This window comes from Callospermophilus lateralis, chromosome 1 (genome assembly GCF_048772815.1).
Source record: "Callospermophilus lateralis isolate mCalLat2 chromosome 1, mCalLat2.hap1, whole genome shotgun sequence".
Taxonomy (NCBI): Eukaryota; Metazoa; Chordata; class Mammalia; order Rodentia; family Sciuridae; genus Callospermophilus; species Callospermophilus lateralis.
Window position 1 is genome coordinate 152,164,837 of NC_135305.1, and position 21,849 is coordinate 152,186,685.

Here is a 21,849-nt window from a genome sequence, read left to right on the forward strand (position 1 = left end):
TTAAATAGATGAACAAATAAAGAAAATGTGTTACATATACACAATGGAATATTACCCAGCAATAAAAGAGAATAAAATCATGGCATTTACAGGAATATGGATGGAGTTGAAGAATATCATGCTAAGTGAAGTTAGCCAATACCAAAAAAAAAAAAAATGCCGAATGTTTTCTCTGATATAAGGCGGCTGATTCATAGTGGAGTAGGGAGGGGGATCATGGGAGGATTAGATGAACTCTAGATAGGACAATGCGGTGGGGGGAGAGAGAGGGCATGGGCTTAGAAATGATGATGGAATGTGATGCACATCATTATATAAAATACAGGTACGAAGACACCAATGATGTGAATATACTTTGTATACAACCAGAGATGTAAAAAACTGGGCTCTATATGTATAATATGAATTGTAATGCATTCTGCTGTCACATGTAACAAATTAGAATAAAAAGATAAACAATGGGAAAGGAAGCCACACTGAGATGCAAAATGAAACTAGGAGGGAAAAGAAGGGTGGCCATGCTGAAACTCTCATCCAACTAAGTGAAGCATCAGGAGACACTGTTTAGAGCTGATGGATGGCTGAAAGCCAGCACACACCTGTAATCCCAGTGGCATGGAAGGCTGAGGCAGGAGCATCCAGAGTTCAAAGCTAGCCTCAGCAATTTAGTGAGGCGCTAAGCAACTCAGTGGGACCCTGTCTCTAAATGAAATACAAAATAGGGCTGGCGATGGGTTCAGTGGTCCAGTGCCCCTGAGTTCAATCCCTGGTACCATCAAAGAGCTGATAGATGGATCAGTAATACATATCTTAAAAGTATACCACTTCAGGTAAAGAGCAGGATAGTTAAAAACAAGAATAGAAGAATCGATTATGTAAAGTCCTCATCTTTCATAGTAGAGGGAATCAGCAGATAGTCCCTGTGATAAACTACAGGGGTGAGCAAAGTATCTGGGTATGTAGAAAAGCCTCTGGGGAGTCCTTCTAAAAACAAACCACTTGAAGATGGATATTCTCAGAAAGACTTTGCTTCTCATTTTACATACCACGGTCCAGTTTTGATTTTTTAAATTGTGTGGCATAAACGCCTCCCACATGACAAAGAGAAAAAAAAAACTAAAACACACACACACACACACACACACACACACACACAATAAAAATGAAAGGGCTCCTAACATTCTCTGTCTAGGGAAAGAGACACCGGAGGATGGAGGCAGGAGTTCAGAAGACACTCTCACACCATCCAAATGGCTGGCTTGGTATTTGGGGCATGCTTTCCTGGCCACACCGGTGGTGTGGGTGCTCTCTATCCCAGAAAAACGACAAGGAAACAGGAACGACGACCCACTTGGGTAGCCCGCAGCCAGAAACATCACCACAACCATCCACCCGCTTCTTCACTCACTAATTTCGCTAGGAGCCTACCACGGGCTGGGTTCTGTACTAGGCAGGGATAAAGGGCTTAAAGGGTCCCATTTTCAGATTCCCAACACCAGGCTCTCTCCTCACCCCATTCGGGAGGTTCTTTACGATCAGTCGGACATGGCACCAGGTCCCTCTGTTCTGATTCCAGCACCTCTGGACAGCGACTGCCCATGACAACTTTCATGCTGCCCTGGTGGGCGCCCCCAGCTTCAACAAGTCAGAAAAAGTGACGTAGCCCCACTCTTGGCCCGCCCACCCGGAAGTAGGCGTGGCCAAAGCCTGACCTGCCTGAGGAGGTCACACCCCTAAGAGGCGGGCCTGAGCGCTTGCATTCTGCCCAGGCCCAGGTTCTGAAGCAGTTCTGGGAGAGTGCAATGCCATGATCCTGTCGGCAGGTGGCGCCAGATTCCAACCTCTGCTGGGGGTTGCAGGGGATCTGCTCTACTTGGAGCGCTAAGCAGGGGATGTGATTTTGTGTCCCTTTCTTATTGTACTTTACCATGGATTCCTAAGACAGCCCTGAGAATGAGGGCTAGATTAGGGATCCCTGCCTCCTTTTGGGAGGTGGAGAAACAGCCTTACTAAGCACTGCAGGGAAAATGGTAGAATGTGCATTTTGGGAACAGTCCCATTTTGCAGGCAGGACATGGGGACCTGAGGAGTGAAGCTACTACACAGAAAATCGGAGATTTGGTTGTGATTGTCGTTGACAGCTTTATCGAGGTGCAATCCACTTCCTACAATTCACCCACTTAACATGTACAACTCAATGGTCTCTAGTATATATGCCAAGTTTTGCAGCCACCACCATCACTGTCAATATTAATATGTCTGTATCCTCTCTCCCCAGAGGAAACCTGCACCCTGAGTTGTCACTGGCCAATTTCTCCTCTCTCCAGGCCCTGGCAACCATGGATCCACTTTCTGTCTCCCCAGAGTTGCCCCCTCTGGACATTTCATGCAAATGGAATCAGGCAACACTGGACACAAAACCACATCCCCTGCTTAGTGCTCCAAGTAGAGCAGATCCTGCACAACCCCCCGCAGAGGTTTGTGACAGGCTTCCTTCATTTAGCATCCTGCTTTTGAGGTTCATCCTGAGCAAGGTGAGTTGGTGCTTCCCTCTGATGCCTGCTGGATAATATCTCATGGGCAGATAAAGAGCATTTCATCACCCAGTCCTCCGCTGATGGACATCTGGGCTGTTTCCACCTGTGGCTATTGTGGATAACACTGCTATGAGCTTTCAAGTGTTTGTGTGCAAGTGTGTCTTCGTTTCTCAGGGTGTATTCCTGGGAGGGGCATCGCTGAGCCACACAGCAGGTGCACCCTGTGACCTCCCTATCAGTGGCATTTGAAGGTTCCCGTTTCCCCATCTCTTCTGGCTTCTTACTAGGTCTCCACCCATTCTGGCCATCTTAGTGGGGATAAAGCCACGTCTCCCTGTGGTTTGGGTTTGCAGGTCCCTGTTGACTCCTGTTCTTGAGCATCTATTTGTGAACTTTGGGCCATTTGTGTATCTTTCTGAAGCAACCCCTGTCCCCATTCTCCAAGACCAGCTCAGAAGCAGTGTCCTTGAACTCATCTCTTTCTCCCTGAGTCCCAGATGCACAGAGCTCCTGCATCTGCCATAGCATAAGCGCACAGATATTGATACCAGGAACATACTTAGCTGATTCCAGGGTACAGATGGGACCATGTGGTCTTCCCACCTCAAGGTGCCCAAGGGGCCCGAGCAGATCTGTCTTTGCAAAATGCTGCAGCAGGCACCAGGAGAAGGTGTCCCTTCCAAAGATACCTCCTCATCCTGGCCCCTGGCACCTATGACTGTCACCTTGTTTGGAAGAAGAGTCTTTGCCCATGTGATGAAGGATCTCAAAATGAGAGGGTCCTGTGTCATTGGACTGAACGTTGATCTAGTGACAAGTGTCCCTATGAGAGACACAAGAAGTCAGTCGTGCAAAGACAGAAGCAGAGGTATGGGAGTCCCAGAAGGGTATGGGAGTCCCCTGCCCTGTCCTGTTTTCCTCCTACTTCCTGTTTCCTGTTGAGGCTTCCCATAGGTTGAGCCAGCCAGAGACCAGAGACATGGTCGGAGCACCAGGCGCACACAGGTAGCTCGTGGGTGCAGAGCAGGGTGGATGAGCAGGTCAGTGCTCCGGAGACTGACCACTAGAGAGTGAGCAGCACCCAGGGTGGCCTTGAAGCCAAGTGCTAACTAGTGTGTGACAAGTGCTGTCACGCAGGTGGACAGAGGAGCATGGGGTGCAGTCCCCCCCTGTTCCCCCTGTTCCTGTGAGCTAGGGCCCCCGTGCACTTAGGAACAGTTCTCGGTGGGTTGAGGTTGAGAGGTTGGATCCTCCTGCGTCTGGCAAGGGGACATCTGCCCCTCCCCTCCCCTCCTTTCTGGGTGACCTTTGGTGTGGCCTGGGTGGTGGGTTCATCGCCCATCTCAGCCTCATCTCGTGCTCACAGAAGCCCCATCAGGATGGTGGCCACGTCACCATGGTGGCTAACGTGGTCCTAATGAGCACATTTTAACCTGACCATCCAGTCTCCAAATGGAGTCGCCACGAGGGGCTCTAGAAGGTGGGACTCTGCCCTGTGAATTTGGGAGGGGACCAGGAAGCAGGTGTGTGGCTAGAGGGATACACCCTTCATACTAAGAAACTTTTGTAATTTAATTTTTTTTTTCACTCCAAGCCCCCAAAGACAGCATACACAGCCATGTGCAGCCACACCGTCTCTGTGTCTTTAAGGGAAAGGACTGTGGGGCCCACTGGTTCCCTGGAGCTACTGTAACAAATTACCTGAAACCGGACAGCTTAAAATAACAGAAATTGTTCTCTGGCAGTTCTGGAGGCCAGAAATCCCAAAATGATGCCGTGGGCACAGCTATGCTGTCTGAAGGCTATAGGGGGAGGGCCCTCCCTTGCCTCTTCCAGCGTCTGGGACTGCAGGGCTCCTTGGCTTGTGACTGCATGGCTCCAGGCCCTGTGTCTGTCTTCTTGTGGCCCCTCCTCTCTGATGTCTGAGTCCACCCTACGTCCCTCCTCACCTCTGATGACACACCTGCCACTGGGCTGAGGATATTTTAAATCCAGGACGATCTCATCTCAAGACCCTCAATTAGTTTGGATGCAGTGGCTCATGCCTGTCATCCCAGTGGCTTGGGAGGCTGAGGCAGGAGGATTTTGAGTTCAAAGCCAGCCTCAACCAAAGCGAGGCCCTGAGCAACTCAGTGAGACCCTGTCTCTAAATAAAATATGAAATAGGGCTGGGGATGGGGCTCAGTGGTCAAGTGACCCTGAGTTAAATCCCTGGTACCAAAGAAAAAAAAAAACCCTCAATTACATCTGCAAAGCCCTTTTTCCAAATAAGGTGACATCATCAGTCTGGGGATTAGGGTTGGGGAAGGCCAGACCTCACCCTGCCTCTGACCTCCGTGGATGTCTGTTCAGTTAAAACTCACACATACAACAACGCACCCTCCACAACCCATGCTAGACAACAAGTATCTACTTCAAAACAGCCAGAGAGAGGATTTTACATGTTCCCAACACCAAGAAATGATAAATGTCTGAGGTGGTACCTAAGCCAGTTATCTGATGGTGACCCCCTCAAAAAGCACAATTATCATGAGTCAGTTAAAATTTTTGTTTAAATTTAAAAACATACCCTCCACCCTGGAAATGACTTGGGGGGTCCTTGTTTCGAGACTGTTCATTTATTCAACAGCTATTTCTATTTATTGATGTCTTTAATTAAATGACCATGGTGTGGGGTGGGGGGGTTCTGTGCCCGTGGCCCTATCAGGATGCCTTTTGGGGGTGGCTCCGAGGCATAAGCCTTGGATGAGAAGTCAGATGAGGGCTGCCCACCGGCCCTGGCTGGCTTCATAAGTTTATTTATATCCTCATGAATGGCTTTTATTAAAACATACGACTAAATATAGCCTTCCCCAAAGACATTGGCAAATCAGAAGGTATTAAAAGGTATTAAAAGAAAATGGAATTTTATGGATCTCCACGTCCCCAGGCCTGCCCCGAAAATGTGGCCACCACATGTGGGGAGGAGCGGGCCATTCAGAGGCTCCGTGTTCCTGGGCCCTTCATAATCGTGCGCGTTATTGGACGTTATTATTAGCCCTTCTGGTCTCCTGACTCCTGTTCCGTCCCTGCAAGTACAATCCGGGGGTCCCTGGACCCCACCAGGACTGTGCCTGGGGACTGAGTCAACCAGGGGTGTCTGGCCAGCTCCTGCCACAGCGGGGTGACCTCCAGGCTCTGAGAAGTCGCGGCTGGTCCCCAAGGGAACTACGTCTCACCCAGGGAAAGGCCCATGGGGGAGAGATGCTCCCGGGCCTGGACTCTTGGCGTCCTGCACAGGTTGGTGGTTCTCAGGCCAAATGAACGGGATCAACATCCCCAGAAACCTGGGACTATCCCGAGACCCCTATTGCGTCCTTAGCCTGTCTAGTCCGCTGACCAGTTTGGTCACCCACCCCTTCTCCCCCTGTCTCCACCATCCTAACCTGGTCCTGGCATCCTGTGGGTGACCCCGGGGTGCTGTAGGTTTAGTGGCTGAGAACCGCACCCATCACAGTCTTTAGTTCTCCGGGGAAGGGGGTCCGAGTCAGGGGGTGGGCAGGCTGCCTCCCTCTGGGGGCCCCAGGACGGGTCTGCTCCCACCTTTCAGACCAAGTGGTCAAGGTCAATGTCAACCATGACCAGGCACAGTGACAGCACGTGGCCCTGGTTTGACATCACATCAATGGCATCTGAGCCTCTGTGACATCTTGCCCAAGCCCACCATCAGGTCCACCCAGGAGAACACCAACGGCACCGTGAGGGACACTCCGTAAAACCTACCAGCACTCCCCAGATCTGTCAGGGTCGCGAACAACAAGGGACAACTGCGAACCCGTCCCAGCCAGGAGGAGCCCACGGAGGACCAGGGGACTGGGCATAATGTTGGATCCTGGGACAGAGAAAGGACACGGGGTAAAACCCAAGGAAATCTGAATGATGCCAGACCTCAGTGACCGACGATGCGTCCACGCTGGTTGACTGTGACTAAGAACCAGAGCAGAGTTAAGGACACTGCACGGGGGTGGCGTGCCGGAACTGTCCGTACCGTTCCCATGACTTTCCTTGTCAATCTAAAACCTACTCAAAAGTAGAGTTTGCCCAACATTTTTAGAAGATATTTTAAATGCAGGGAAGGAGGGGTGTAGGCAGTCTGTGGGCCTAGACGTGGACGGACCCCCAGGAGCGCTCTGCGTGGCCATGGGGAAGGGCTCTGCACCTGGCCTTAGCTTGTTTACTGACTGGTTGGCTGATGAGTCTTTGGCTGTGATGTCAACTTGTCCCCAAAGACAAGCTGCATGACTTTAAGGGGTGTCTGCCGGGGCTCTCTTAGGTCAATAACTTCCCAGGTGGCCAGGGGAACTTACACAGGAGACCAGGTGTGACCCGTCTCGGCCACACTTGTGTGATCAGGAGGCAGCTGAGCCTTGACCTCCCCATAGGCACAGCCGGGGCTGAACCATGGAGATGTGGGGGCCCCTCCTGATCATGGCAGGAAACCATAAATGTCCACCAGGAACTGCAGAAACCACAGACCGTCCATCACACAGGGTGGGGCTGGGGAAAGGCCAACTCATTCTCTCTCTCTCTCTCTCTCTCTCTCTCTCTGTCTCTCTCTCTCTTTTTTTTTTTTTTTTGTGGTACCAGGGACTGAACCCAGGGGTGCTCCTCCACTGAACCACATCCCCGGCCCTTTTTATTTATTTTTTTAAATTTTGAGAAACAAGTTCCTATCAGGATGCTTAAAGCCTCACTAACTTGCTGAGGCTGGCTTTGAACCTGCGATCCTCCTGCCTCAGCCTCCCGAGCTGCAGGGATTACAGGTGTGCACCACTGCGTCCCGCTAAGCCAAACTCATTCGAAGACAATAAGCTAGTGGCGTCTTGTCCTGGGCTCTGGAGGCTGCAAATCCCCGTGCGTCTGTGACCCTGGCTGCCTGTGATGAGTCCATTTCTTGACTGCAGCCTCAAGGTGCAGCCACTGACCACTGCCCTCCACCTACTCCACAGATCCTGCCCACGGGCCGCAGCTTCCTCTCAAGTTATTTGAGCCCCAGGTCCTCAGACCACAGAGCAGCCATTGATGGAACACGTCCCCTTAAGACCATCACCACCTTCACACGTGAGCGAATCTGCTCATTCATTCAGGTGACTGTGGAGAACCTGTCCTGTGCCAGTCATGGCCAGCCACTGAGCATGAGGTGGCGATTGGACAGACATGTCCCTGCCTCCTTGGGGTCCTATCTAGTGGATGAGACTGAAGTTAAGACACACCCTTAAGGTTGTCACTGAACACATTTCCTGTGGGGCAAGTGCTTTGCCATCATGGGCACCATGTTAGAAGAGAAGGCTAAGACGTCAAGGGTACATCTAAGGTCTGTTCCTAGATGTGCCCTCCTGCCCCCTGGCTTTTCTTTAAGAATAAATAGTGCCACCATCTATCCGCCTGTCCTCTCCCCTTGTGCTGGCCAAGGTGAACCCTGGAACACCGTGATGTGAACTAGCTAATCCTGAGATCCTCAGGGATACGGAGTCCTGGAAAGGATGTAGGTAGACACAGGAAGTGGGGAGACATGGGTTCCAATTCCAATGCTGACATTTCATGCTGTGGGACCTTGGGTAAGTCAGTCACCTTCTCTGAACCTCTTGTCTCATTTATAAAGCAGGACCATTGACACCCACTTTCAGGGTGGTGGCAAGGATTAGAGATGATATATTCTTACCGTCCAGTACAGTACCCATAACAGCAACCACGAAATCATATTTTGTTGAGTCACAAGAAAACCTCAAAACAACCCAGTGATATAGGGACAATTATTACAGATGAAGACACTCAGCAGAGAGATGAAGTGACTTCCCTGAGCTCATGGAGCTGGGAGTAGGAGGCGAGGGTTTGGAGCCTGCATCCTAGCTGCCATGGACCTGACCAGCTCAATGCCTCTTTGCTTGCTTTAGGTTTTGGTTTCCACTGTCCCCAACCCATTTTCCCTGCTGCTTAGTGACCAGGAGGCATCTGGGCTCAGACCACCTTTGTGCATGCTAGAAAATTTCCCACAGTTCTAGATATTGGCCAGCAGAGGACCATGGATAAGAAGGGGTGCAGAACAGGGAGGCTCCCTGAGGCTGAGCCTCCTTCCCAACCTGGCCAGGTGAAGAGTGGTGAGGTTTATTCCGGATTTTGCTGCTGCAGGGAGACAGAACCCTGCTTTCTCGCCAGAAAGAGCCAGTTCAACGCAGCGCCAGGCTATAGAATTGGTCAACATTTCTGCGTCCACACGTAGATTTGAACCTGTAAGTTGGAGGAGCCAAAGGCGGCTAAGTGCAGGTGGCTCCAGAGGGAGGTCCAGTGGGGAGGGAGACAGGGGAGGTGCTGGGCAGGGTCCCAAGCAGGGAAGCAGCCCCTGGGGCTCTTCAGGGACTTGGCTGGGGAGATGGCCCCCAGAGGTGCAGGCAGCCTAAGGGAAAGCCAAGGCCCTGCAACGGGGGAGCCCCAGAAGTGGCCCCCATAGGCTGTCCACACCCTAAAAATTGTGGTGTCAAGAAGCCAAGGGTCCTGAGTTGGGATCCTCCTGGATCTCCCAGGTGGGCTCTGGGATTGGCCCACACAGAGGAGGGGGGAATGGGGTAATGGGGCCACAGACGCAGAGATGGCGGGAGCCCCCCGAAATGGGAAGACGCAAAGGATGGTCCCTCCTGAGGCCTTCAGAGGAAGCGTAGCCCTGTGACCTATAAAACTGAGAGCGCCCAGGGCCAAGGGACGGTTCCAGGGAAATGCAGTGGCCATCTCTAGTGCTGAAGTGGGGAGGGGAGGGCCTGGCTCCCGAGCCCAGAGGGGGCGTGTACAGGGCACTATCTAGGGCAGCTGGGACCCTCAGGGATGCCACCAGCCTGAGGTGGCCCTGCAGGGGGGACGTGCAACAAACATCCCAACCCAAGGGGCTTCCCGTCCTGTGACCCCTTGTGGGGGTCTCCTTTTGGTTGTGCCCACCTGGACGCCAGAGGACAGAGCCACCCTGGCATCTACTGGGTGCCATGCCGGATGGAGAAGATTCAGGAGGGAGGGCAGGGCACGGAAGGGGAAAGGGTGCTGCTCTCCCCCACCCCTCTCTCTGGTGTCACTCCACCTCTCTGAGCCTTGGTTTGATCACCCACAAAATGTACTACCTACCGTGACCATTTGTGTAGGGGGTTGAACTGTGTTCTCCCCAGAGATACCTGGCAGTCCTGACTCACAGTATCTGTGGATTTGTCCTGATCGAGAAATAGGGTCTTTGCAGATGTAGTCAAATTCAGATAGGTTGGTATTGGATGAAGGGGGTTCTAGTCCAAAATGGCTGCTGTTCTCATAAGAGACGCTCAGGGGGACACCTTGTGGCAGCAGAGGCATGGAGTGGAGCCATGCATTCATGCCCTTGGCAAGGAGGGTCAAGGACCACCAGCAACCGAGGAAATGGAGAAAGACACAGAACAAATCCTCCCCAGAGCCTTCAGAGGGAGCACGGCTCTGCTGACTCCTTGGTTTTGGACTTCAGGCCCTCAGAACCATGGGAATACATTTCCATTGTTAAGTCCCCTAGATTGTGGTACTTTCTTTATAGCAGCACTAAAGAGAGAACGCCTGGTGGTTCTAGTTACAAAGGCTGTGTGAGGAATTATCCCCAAAGCCATGGCGTCAGTCAGCTTTCTGATGCTGTGACAAGATACCTGAGAAAAGCCACTTAGAGGAGGAAAGGTGGATTTTTCTCATGGGTTCAAAGGTTTCAGTTCCACATTCGGCCCTGGCTCCATTGCTTCCCAACTGCAGAGAAGCAGAGAATCATGGAGGAAGGGCAAGGGGGAAGAAGGCTGCTTACCCCTAGGCAGCCCAGAGCAGAGAGTGAAAGAAAGGGGTGAGGAACAAGATACAGCCCCAAGGCCATGTCCCCCCGTACCCACCCACTCCTAGCTAGGTTCACTGGGGAGGACAGCCCTCATGATCCAGTCACACCCACAGCCCCACCTCTGAACACTGCTGCATTGGTGACCACAGGAGCCTCAGGGGATAGTCTGGATCCCGATGGTGACCCTGGCTCAAGCATCCATTTGTATGCTCACAGATGCACTTGGGCAGAGGTGGTCCCGGGGTCTCCAGAGCAGACGCCCTTGGTCAGGTGTCCTGATGTCCTGATGACTTCTCCACATGGTTTCTTGGGGCTCCCCGGACAGGATCTGGCCTCCAGGGAGCAGGTGCGAGGAGAGCAGCGAGGGGGAGTGGGCGGCCTGGCCCCAGGAGCGCCAGCGTTCCGCCCCCTCGGGGTTCAGCAGATTTCCTTCCTGCTCAATGTTCCTATGGGCTGTTCTGGGGGGAGGGCATTCATAAGCATCATTTTTCTTTTCTTGTTTAAGCTGCAGGATTTGAGTTTCTGGGAACTTGGGCATGTTCAGAGGGGGAGGGGACGCAGACACCTCCTCTCCCTCCCCCTCCAGCCAGGCCCTGCTTGTGGGGGAGGGAGGCCAGCCTCTGTCCACAGCCTCCCTGGCTTCTCTCTGGCCACAGGAGCATGCCACCAACATGCCAGCCATGCTGTGGAGGTACACGTCCAACTGTCTGCATGAGAGGGGACAGCAGGGACTGAACTGTGTCCCCTCTGCATTCCTAGTGGCCCCCAGTGCGGCTGTATTAGGGACTTTATGGAGGTAATTAAGGTGAAATGAGGACATAAGTCCTGATCCAGTAGGACTGGTGTCCTCATAAGAGGGGGAGAGACACAGGGTGGTTCAAGATGGAGGACACTCTGTGCTGCTCCAGCCAACTTCACTGCATTGCAGATGGGAAGGAGGAGGCAAGGAGGAGGAGCAGGGGCTCTTGCTGCTGGTCAGACACCCACAGAGGAATCTTTTAGGGTCCCAGCAAAATATACCTGCTTACCATTGGCCAGGACTCAGCCACATGACCCTCTAGCTGCAAGGCATGCTGGGAAATGTAGTTCCCCAGCAGACAGCGAGGGCCCCCCCCACCCTGACCTCAGGACCTGAAGGAGGAGGTGGTGCAGGTCTTTGTGGTTATGGAGGAGGCTGCCTCAGGCGACTCCACGAAACGGGGACACAGTCCAGGAGGCCGGGAGGAAAAGGGGACTTTGTCCACCCGTGGCCTTCGGGGCCACACCCAATGCTATGTCAGAATTACTAGGTGGGAGAAAGCATCTGTGGTACCAGGTGGGAAACTGAGGCAAAGGTGGCACCATCTGTCCTTGGATGACCCTAATGTGTGGCTGTCTCCCCCCCCCCCGCCACTTCCTGTGATCTCATTTCATGACTTCCTCAACTCTACCCTGCAGGAAAGCTTACCCTTTTTCTTCTTTGTTATTTTTATGACTACCCTTTTCTGATAAGAAGCTGTTCAGAGAGGTAAGGGCAATACCTGTGGTCACACAGCAGCTGCTGCTGCTGTTCATTACACTTGCAAGGGAGGTGGTATGTCTACAGAGGGCGCCAAGTGCTGAGGTATGTTCTAAGCACTTTAAAGTATTGCTGCAGCTCATTTAGGGAGAGATTTATCATTTCCCTTTTATGGATGAGGAGACCGAGACTCAGAGAGGGGAGTAACTCACAGGCGGTCATGGGGCTAGACAGTAGGGCTGCCATCTGTAACACTTCAGTTACAGGGTTACTCTGCCTTTCCAGTAAGCACAGCCAAAGGTCTTGTTCATTCAAAGATTTGTTAGGTTCCTGCCTTACCCCAGGCTCTTCAAGTGCATGATCCCATTTACTCCTGTGCAAGCTACTGACTTGAAGAACTATGATCAGGTCTATTTTACAGATGAAGAAAGTGATGCCCAGAGAGGTTGAGTGAGTTGCCCAAGGTCACGCAGCTGGAAAGTGGCAGAGCCTGGACTTGAACCAGGACCCTCTGACATTGGAGCTTGGGCTATTGCTTTCACTTTGGTCTCCAAGCATGGCATGCTCGAGTGAGGCCTGGGGTGAAGTGCCAAGCCCAGAGGGCATGAGAGAGACCGCCCGGCCCGCCTCCTTCCCAGGTCCTCTCTGCCCTGGGACTCGGCCTCACTCACATGTACACAGCTGCCAGGGATCAAAGTCCTCTCCAAGATGTATTTGCTGTGAGTTCTAAACAAGCGGGTGTTACCATGTAGCTAAGAGAAACACTGGAGGACACGGTGTCCAAACGCCAGCAGTCCTTTAAAGTCCTGTGATTGATCAGCCCCTCCCTGGTCTCATGCTCTCAGGGGCCATGGTGGAGGGAGGGAGGGGGAGGCCGCAGCTCAGGAGCATGGAGGCAGGGCCATGGGCCACTCAGGGGGCGCCTCCAGATGCCCTGCAGCCTCTCCCGCATCCCTCTGTGCTGAGAGAACAGCCCTGCTGACCAGGAGCCATAACCCCCAACACACACACAAGTGACAAGCAAGTGCTGTCTGGAGTGGTCACACGGGGAGCTCACGGGCACTGCCCTTTAAGCCAAGCCACCGGTTTGAGGGCACAGAGATGGCAACCAGGGGAGCTGGGTCTGTTCAGCACTCAGCAAATGAGGATAGATCAGGGCGGTGGGCGTTTACTGTGTGAGGAAGGCACAGGCAGGCAGAGGGGAGACTCATCTGTCGCGGCACAGAGACCAGATCTTTATGGGGAGGGTCCCTCTGATTGTGTTAAAGTTGGTTTTGGGGGGTATTGCTCCGGCCTGCTGGCCGACAGACTGCCAGGATTGGGGTTTACATGACGGTTTCAAGACAGAGAGTGACAGAAGAGAAACCAGGATATCTATGGAATGGGCTTTCTTTTTTCTTTGCTCTTCTATTCCAAAGGCTTGGAATGGTTTGTGTAATGTTTGACTGGGGGAAATAGAAACATAAAGTGGGTTTTCTTCAGCATATTTCAATGTCCAAGCATCTATGGTGGGAAGAGATGGGATAGTTACCTTGAAGCACTTGCCCAAGTATGCACAAGTATGCACCCCGGTATGCACAAGTGCTCAGTAAGTACTGTCACGATTCTCAGCCACCAGGTGTAGCTCTCAGCTGTGGGCCCCAGGAAGCCGGTGTGCATGCCCCATTCAGGGCTAAAGTCAGGGTTAGGACCTTTGTCTGTACTTCTGGATGTAGTGGTGCACTCCTGTAATCCCAGTGGCCCAGGAGGCTGAGGCAGGAGCATCGCAAGTTTGAGGCCAGCCTCGGCAACTTAGCGAGACCCTGGCTCAAAATAAAATATAAAAAAGACTGGGGGTGCAGCTCCATGGTAGGGCACCCCTGGGTTCAACACCCCAGTGCTGGGGAGGGGGAGTTTGTAGGTGTCCATGAGATTGTGCTTGTGATTCTGTGCTTTCTAGTATGTCAACTCATGTCCCACATCTTCAAGATGTTCAATTTTTATTTGACAATTTTAAAGGAAGCTAAGCATGAAGGAGGAGTGAATGTATTTTGAATTCTGTCCTCATCATTATATCCCCATTTTTTTTTTTTGGTACCAGGGTTTGAGCTCAGGGGCATTCAACCACTGAGCCACGTCCCCAGCCCTATTTTGTGTTTTATTAGAGACAGGGTCTCCCTGAGTTGCTTAGGGCCTTGCCCTTGCTGAGGCTGGCTTTGAACTTGCGATCCTCCTGTCTCAGCTGGTAAATGTTTAACAATGGTTTTCCATGGGACAGAGTATGTTGTGGGGAGAAGGAATTCCTGCTGTATTAGTTGTTTTTAGGTGTGTTTGTGTGTGTGTGTTTGTTTGGGTTTTTTTTGGTGTTGTTTTTTTTTTTTTTTTTTTTTTTTTTTGCTTCTGTGACCAAAAGACCCTACAAGAACAACTTAGAGGAGGAAAAGTTTAATTGGGGCTCATGGTTTTCAGAGGTCTCAGTCAATAGACAGCCGACTCCATTGCTCTGTGCCCGGGGAAGAGTTTGGTGGAGGAGAACCTCTGAGGACATGACAGTGGGGGGGCAGAGAGAGCTCTGCTCAACAAGGACACTATCCCCTCCACAGACAACCTGGGGATCTGCCTCCTCCAGCCACACCCGCCCTGCCTAGGGTGACCCCAGCTAATCCGTGCCAATGGATTCACAGGCTGACTAGGTTAAGGCTCTGGAACCCCATCATTTCACCTCTGAACCTTCTGGGGGGACACCTCACTTCTGAACCACAACACCTGCTGTATAGTGATCACCAGTTTCCAGGGTACCAACGCTCCTGCTAGGGCCAGTTTCCTGCCTGTGCGAGGCAGGTGCCCAACCACAAAGCTGCAATCTTATGCCTTAATGGATAATTTTTATAATCGTGGCCACATTCAACCACTGACTCTGGAAATTTCTGAGCAATGATCTGCAGGGAGAAGCTGGTGTGTGCGGGTTCCAGCACCCACAGTTCCTGGTTCTTCTTGCCTCCATTTCTGTACCCAGCAAACCCAGGACAATCCCACTTTCCACAACTCTTGTTGCAAATAACATTGCAAAGAGCTGGGCAGAGAGCACGCACCCCAGCAAGGCGGCCGCATGATCCCAGGGCTGGTGGGGTGGGGGAAGACCAGCCCTTCAGCACACCATAAATCCCCCTTTTGCCCATGGGGAGGAGAGACAAGGTGGGGTTTCCACCCACCAGTCAGGTTGCAGGTGAAGGGCTCCTGGCATATGCCAGCTTTGTATCTGGCCATCTGTCACCTCCAGGAGTGTTTACCGGGTTACATCACATCTGTCGGAAAGTGGGTATCCAAGTAGGCATGCTTTTACATTTTTCTCAAATTAAAAAAATATATTAATAAAAATCACATACGTTAATTGTCCAAAATTGAGGTAAACCTGTGTCTGGAAACCAGGAAACATTGAATACATCTTAGGTGTTGTGATTTGAGAGTCTGCTTATAAATTGAGTCAAATTAACGAACAGATGGACCACTGTATTCACCCCCACTGTATCTGTTGTTCTCTGCCCTCTGTTCTTCTGTATTTTAAAAATAAAAGCTCACTAGGTATCTTGTGTATGTTGTTGCATGCTCTGCTTTTTTTTTAAAAAAAAATTAATTTAGTTGTAGCAGGAAATTTGTCTCTGGAGCATCTGTGAGATGCTGGGATCACATCAATGATAGGAATCATTCCCAGGAGCCAGGCTGCCGCCCGCCTCCTCATTTACCTCTGACATGGTGCTGCATGACCTGACGTGAGGCCAGGGCCCCTGGATCTAGCTGCAGCATGTCCGGGGCTGAGCACCCGTTTCTCTGCCATGACCCGGTCCTTCTGAGACATGCAGAGTCCTGGAAGGGCCCAGAGCCCAACTAACTCCCTGGAACCACCCAGCGGAGCCCCGCCCAGCAAGGCTCCTTGTCACATCCTGCATCTGTCCCACCAGGCTCTGCCCTCTCCAAGAGCATCCATAATGGTGCTCTCTGGGGCGGGTCCAGGCAGCAGCTGCCTTTGATCAGCCCAACATCTGGGCTGCCTGGTGATCAAAGATGGGAACGCTGTGACAGCCCAGACTTGGCAAGGACCCAGCCTGGCTAAAAGCACTGGCGGGGAGGGGAGAGAGGGCAGGGGTGAGGGTGGGGAGGAAAGGGATGGAGGGCTGGGGCCCCCTGGGTAGGGCAGCCGACAGGAGCACGGGCTGTGTTTGGGTGACCTTGACTCTATGGGTCTCGGTGTCCCTCTCTGTAAAATGGGGATAACTGGGAGAGGTCCCTAGCATGTGACCTGGGCTCTTGCTCAGGGGTGTCGAGTGACCAGGGTCCAGGCAGTGCCCCTGGGGTCCTGGCATCAGCCAAGAGCGCCTCCAGCTTCTCCTACAGCTTGGAATGAATGACATCACTAACAGCAGCAGCAGCAGGTAATATTTTATTTCGTGTTTAAAAGTTCTTATTATAGAACCACAGACGTCCTCAGGGGTCACCCACCAGACCCACCCAGAGAGCAGCACCCTTGATGCAGAAGCAGAACACTCGCAGCCCCCTGCCACTCCCTGGGGCTCCCCTGAGGTCACTGCCCTCCACATTGTTAGGACGCCCATTGCACAGAGCAGAATACCAAGGTGCGGACAGCAGAAGCCCCTGGCCCAAGGCTCCTCCTGGGAAGGTGAGGCTTCAAAGCTTCAAGCCCTGGCCACAGCCCAGAGCCCTGCTGAGACCTGCTCTCAGGGCTGACACAACCCCAGGGGTGCTATGCTTACAGGGTGGGGTTCCTGGGAGGGGGATGAGGATGGAGATGGGGGATGGGGCTCCTGGGAGGGTGGATTTATTTATTTTTTTTGGAGGACCAGCCCACTTCCAAATACTAGCTGCGGAAAGGCTCAGGGCTCTTGGGAATAGAGCTACTCAGTGGCCCAGGGGATTCCCTCAAGCCCCTAGCCCATCTCAGCTCACAGGAAGGAGAAGGTGTCCCAGCCCCTCCCACCCCCTCTCCTCACCCTCCCAATGCTGTCCCCTGAAAGCTTTCTTTGTCCCCATGGGAGGGGGTTGGAGGAGGTGGGATGTGCTGTTGGCACCAGGCAGAAGCCCACTCCCTTTTGTGGAAGTGCCCAGAAGTTCTTGGCCTGAGTCTGAGAGCAGAGCCAGAGGCAAGGTTCATGCACAGAGAGCAAACGTAGGACCTGACCCCATGGAGAAGGAAAAAGATCAGGGCAGGAGCCGGAGGACCTGGCCACACCATAGGCGTCCAGTGCTTCTTCTGCTGGACCCAAGGAGTCCTATGAAACGCATCTCAGAAGTGTCTGCCAGGGCCCCAGGACGGGAGCACTTATCAGTTGGCTCCACCTCTGTTGGTCAAGGTGCCTGTGGCCTAGGAGGAGTGATGTCCAGGGCCTCGCCTTGCCCAGGGTATCCACAAACCTTGGGACAGAGTCTTCAGAGAGAGTGTCCACGACACGGTCAGGGTGTTACCTGCAGCAAGCTGGTGGCAGCCGACCTGGAACTGGGGCCAATCTGTGTGTGTGTGTGTGTGTGTGTGTGTGTGTCCCAGTGGGGGGAGGAAACACGTGGGGGTGAAAGGCAGGTGTGGGCAGATAGGAAGAGGTGCACAGAGGGTGTGGAGACATTGGTGCCACCAGGAGGCTCGGCAGAGGCTGTGGGCCAAGGCTGGCTCATTCTCACCATAGTTGACCTGTCTGTCACCCCGGCCATCTTCCCTTCCTCTGTCCTGTGAACACTCCCCTCCACCCTTCACTCCAACATCATCCTGACAACACGGGATGGCAGCCCATCTTGCTGTGAGACGCCTGTAGGAGACGGAGTTGCATTTCCCAAATACTCACCTGTTGAAGCCTAAACTCCAGGGCCTCACAACAGGGTCTGTGAAGGCGTCGGACCACATTAGAGGAGGGGGTCCTGAATATAATATGGTGTGTGTCTCATCAAAAGGAGAAATTTGGGCACAGACACGTGCACACAAGGAGACCCCCACATCAAGGTGAAGGCAGAGGTGGGGCACATGATCTGTAGCCAACCAACAGCAGGGGCGAGGCGTGGAACAGACGTGCCTCGTGGCTCTCAGGAGGAGCCAGCCTTGCCCATGCTGTGATCTTACACGTCCATCTTCGAGAATGGCAAGGCACTACTTTCAGTGGCATGAGCCGTCCACTGTGGTACACTATGAAGCATCCCTTGCCAAGGAGGAGACCTAAGGGTACGGCAATTCCATGGCACCAAGGAGAGGCACTCGGTCTTGGCACTTGCCTGGGCCCCGGGTCCTCCTGGGTAATCCCACGGATCGGGAAATTCGCCCTGCCGAGAATGAAGGTTCGCAGCCAATTCTGGAAAGAAAATTCTGACGCTCTCAAGCATCCTCCAGCTCACATGTGGCTTCAAGAACATTCTGAAGATGGTTCTTTGGAGGTAGGGCTGGCTGCCAGGAAGTGGAGAGCGCTCAGCTGATGAAGCCAGGCAGATTTGATGCACAGATGTGCTTCCTTTAATGAACAACCTTAGAGACAAATAAATCATGAGCTGGGAGAGATGTCTGAAGCCTCTTAGGAGGTGAGGGGAAGGCATGGCAGACACCGGTGACGAGGGCATCACACCAAGCTACCCACTCATCACATGGGTGCTCAACCCACTATGGCTGTCTGCTGGCTCCTGGGGAGGAGGGACACATGTGCAGAATCGGGCACTTTGCAGATCAGAAGTGGGTGATTGGTTTTAACCGGGTCACCTGGGTTTCAGCAGATTTGCACTGTTGAAGCACCATCCGGAGTCCCTGTCTCTTACCCCTCCTGGGATAACATCCTCAGCTCTATGACCTCGTGCTTCCTGTGGCTGCAGCTGTGACTGTCTTTGGAGGTCTGCTCAGAGGATACAGGATGCTTTGCCTGCAAGTCCAGGAGCTGATGGCCCCTTGATGGGGGACAGCATTGAGCATCAGAGCCCAGCACTACTTTTGTAGGGAAGCTCAGCCATGGCGGGTCAGTGATGGAGCCCTCACTACTTTGCCTCGAATGTTGGGCCCCCCCGAGCTATAATTTACACAGCAAGGCTCCCCCGCAGGATCAGGCTAAGCAAAGGCTTTGCTGAGATCTCACCCTGGCTGGGCGTTTTCTTCCCTCATCCTCCATTAGTTTCTCCTGGTGCATTTCCTTCATCAATCACTCTGGGAGACTCCTCCTGTCAGCCGCTGCTCCTGCGAACCTGACAGGAGGCAGGGGGTTTAATCCCTCAGGAGAAGCCCAAGTCTCTTCTCAAATATCCTGGGCTGTCTTCTCGGGTCCAAACCGCACTTACATGGTCTGAGGAGGGAGGATTGAGATTTGTGGGAGGGGAGCAAGAGGGAAGGCGTCTGTCAATCAATCAGGCGACAGAGAAGTTGATGCCATATTGCACCGGGGTTTCTCCACCTTGGAACTAGTGACACTTGGGGGATAACCTGGGCACCGTAGGAGACTCAGAGAATCCCTGACCTCTGTCCACCTGAGTTCAGTAGCATGCCCCCAGTCACGACAACCAAAATTGTCTCTAGACGTGCCCCGTGTCACCTGGCTGAGAACCATTGCATTCAACCGAGGCCTGGGACCCTGCAGGCCCCGTCTCCAGCTGGTTAGCTTGATGCATCCCGGGTCAGTTCTCCAGGAAGGTCCATGTCAGTTTCCTGCATGAGGCACGGGCAGCAGCTAAGGGGTGGGTGCACTGGGAGGTGGGGCAGGACATCAGCATCGACGACACGCGTGGACCACGTTGATGGGCTCAGCATGGTGCTAGGCAGGCCACAGTGGGAGTGGGACTTATTTGGGCAACGGAATCACCAATGTGCTTGAAAAGACCCAGGGTGAGCTCTGTGTGTAGTCAGCATGATTTTCCAACCAAAATGTTTTTCCAAGGATGGACAGATTTTTTCCCAGGATGCAGGACATCAGAGGCTGAAAGCCAGCAGAGTTCCAGGCAAGCTGGGGCTGTGTTCCCCTCTGAGAGGAATCCGGCTCACACCAGCTGATATGCAAGCATCCTGATGCCAAGCGTCACCTCCAGGTGGTGGGTGGCATGCTTCGCCAGGTCACGTCCTGGTATTTCCGTGGTGGTGATTGGGCCCACTGAATGAGCATGCACCTAGGTTCCTCCTAAGGGTATTGGAAAATGTCGGTCAGTGACAGTTGACCTAAGCCTGGGTTGGCTTTCTGTGCCTTGGTCACATGGGGCAAGCACGGAGGCTGCTGCCCTCCTCCCTCTGCTGTCTGATGGCTCAAGAGGTGCAGAAACCTGGCCCCCAGCCCTCTCACTTTCCCATCTCCCTACCCCATAATCTCTCTCCACGTTTCCATTTCCTCCAGGCTCCATCCCTCTCGGAGTCCACGCTGGCTTTCTTCTGCATAAGCACAGGAGATGAAAACACCCTTCTTATAAACGACTATCTCCCGGACCCTCCTCGCAGGCTCTGCCAAGACACATGCTGTCTCCAACCTTTCCTCCGAGCCCGGTGCCCAGCTGTCTGGGAGAGAACAAGCCACTTGTGAGCCCTGCGGAGCAGCCCTGCCCAGGGTGGTCCCCTGGCATCTCTGCAAGATGACCTCCTCTGCCCTGGGCTTGGCCAGCCCCATCCAGAGCTGGCCAGACTGTCCTGGACTCCCTGTGGCTCCTACCCCGGGAAGCAACCCCACCTCCCTCTCTGCTCAGGGTTCTGAGTCTTCTTAGAAGAATTCAGTGATGATATTCCAAAAACCTTATTCTACTTCTTTCCCCAAAAAACAGCCCATAAAAAAGTCTTAGAGCCAGAGGAAATGCATATTGGTTGGGGACTGCCCAGGTATGGGCATGCTGACACGGAGTGGTATCTCTCTCGCGCGCACTCGCTCTCTCGCTCTCTCTCTCTCTCTCTCTCTCTCTCTCTATCTCTCTCTCTCTCTCTCTCATGCTTGTAGAGACTTGTGGCAACCTGGTTTTCTGTTCCCAACTTCTAGGGAAAATTATTTTTATTTTTTAACTGTGTCGCTTAGTGACCTCTGGATCCTGGGAATATCCATTTAGCCCCCTCCTCTTGTCCCCATAAGATTCTGTAAAGGCCACTCCCTTTCCAGTGGGATGTGGGGAGGAGGAGTTGGCCATATCCACTCTCTCATGCCCAGGCTGGCACAGGGCTCGGACCCAAGCAGCTCTGACCCAGGCCCTGGGATGTCCAGAACCACTGGCTCTTTCTTTGCCTATTTGAGAAGGGACAGGAGCAGGGGGCTTCTTCAGCTTCACAGGAAGGCTGCAAAGTGCAGGATAGCTCAGGAAGCAGCAGGGACTGCCCTCTCCGGGCATCAGCAGTGTGACCAGGACAAACCCAGTCAAGCATCACCCCAGGAAAAAGCCCCAGCCCTCTCTGCAGAGGTGGCAGGCACCTTGGACTGGGCTCCTCAGAACCAGGTCTGGAGATGATGGAGGAGGGGAAGTGTTTGCTTGGGAGGTGAGCCCAGGGAGCACTGGGGAGGGAGGCGGTGAGTTCCTGAGGCCCAGTCCTCTGCAAGAAGTCGTTTTAGGTCTCCCTAGGTTCAGGTGTGACTGGTGCATGGGTGACATGGCACCGTGGGCTGTGGATCCTGAAGACTCTCAGTTGCACAACCCCCAGTGACTCACATTAGCACCACCCAGTCAAGGTGCAGCCAGCGGAGTGCATCGCATTTTGAGGCTGATCAATTAAGAAAAAAATAAAGGAGAGAGTTTCCCCTGCTACTCTCCAGTGGGCTGCACTTCAGGGAAGGCTCGTCCACCGGGGCCCGGGAGAAACAGGGCGCCATCCGACTCTAGACAAAACAGCCACTGAGTGAATGCGCTCACAGGGTCAGACACCCCTCCTGGCACCCCAAAACCCACCGCCCGGGTCAGGGAACCGAGGGCCACATTGCACATGTGACGTGGAGGATTTTTTTTTTTTTAAAAAAGAGAGGTGTCCAGGTTTGGATATGAGGTGTCCCCCG